This window comes from Crocuta crocuta, unplaced genomic scaffold (assembly GCF_008692635.1).
Source record: "Crocuta crocuta isolate KB4526 unplaced genomic scaffold, BGI_CrCroc_1.0 scaffold93, whole genome shotgun sequence".
NCBI classification, from domain to species: Eukaryota; Metazoa; Chordata; class Mammalia; order Carnivora; family Hyaenidae; genus Crocuta; species Crocuta crocuta.
The window spans coordinates 5,707,553-5,708,366 of record NW_027529641.1 but is presented as its reverse complement, the minus strand read 5'-3'; the positions used below and the strand labels follow the sequence as shown (position 1 = coordinate 5,708,366).

The window sequence follows — 814 nt, the reverse complement described above, 5'->3', positions numbered from 1 at the left end:
CAGAAAGAGTATATTTCTTTGTTATGTATGTATTTCTCACTTTGTACCCTGACATAATTTTACCCTTAGAGAGCAGCTACAAACAGCACAGCATCCATACTGCACCCCAGTACACCCCAGGTTTACATCCCAAAGAAACGTAATGTACTTGTCAAAACTAATAAAAGACCACAGCAGTAACGAAAGCTACAGACTCCCTTAGACTTCCCTGGTCTTTCTCACCAGTCTCCCTCTACCGATCCAGGACCAGATCCTGTGTCCCATATGCCCTTAACTGTCATGCACCCTTCGTCTCCTCTGCTCTGGGGCAGTTCCCTCTGTCTTTCCTTGTTTTTCACGACCTTAACAACTTTGAGGAGTACTGGTCGAATATCTTGTATGTCCCACAATTTGGGTCTTCTATTTTCTCAGTTAGAGAGAGAGTGTGGATTTTTGGAAATAGACCAAAGAGGTGATAGTGACCCTTTTAGCACATCGTATCAGAAGACATGTCAACCCATTACCAGCGATGTTAAGCTTGATGGTCTGGTTAAGGTTATGTCTTCAAGGATTCCCCACTGCAAAATGACCACTTTTCCTTTGTAATCAACAATTACTTGGGGAGAGACATTTTGAGGATCTGCAAATACCCTGTTTTTCCTTCAACTTTTGCTCACTCAGTTTAGCATCCGTTGACCTTGCCTGGCCATGGTCTCTGTACTGCACTGTGATAGCAATGATTTGCTATTTCTCTTTTCACATATATTAATTAGAATTCTTCTAAGAAAGAGCTGTCCCTTCTCCATTCATTTACTCAATCATTTACTGATACTGG

At 41.8% G+C, this 814-nt stretch overlaps 1 protein-coding gene across 6 annotated transcripts in view; it reads right to left on the bottom strand.

Annotated features, from left to right (window-relative positions):
- MEF2A (myocyte enhancer factor 2A) overlaps positions 1–814 on the bottom strand; it is a 153,327-nt gene that overhangs the window by 13,293 nt on the left and 139,220 nt on the right. The window lies entirely within an intron of this gene.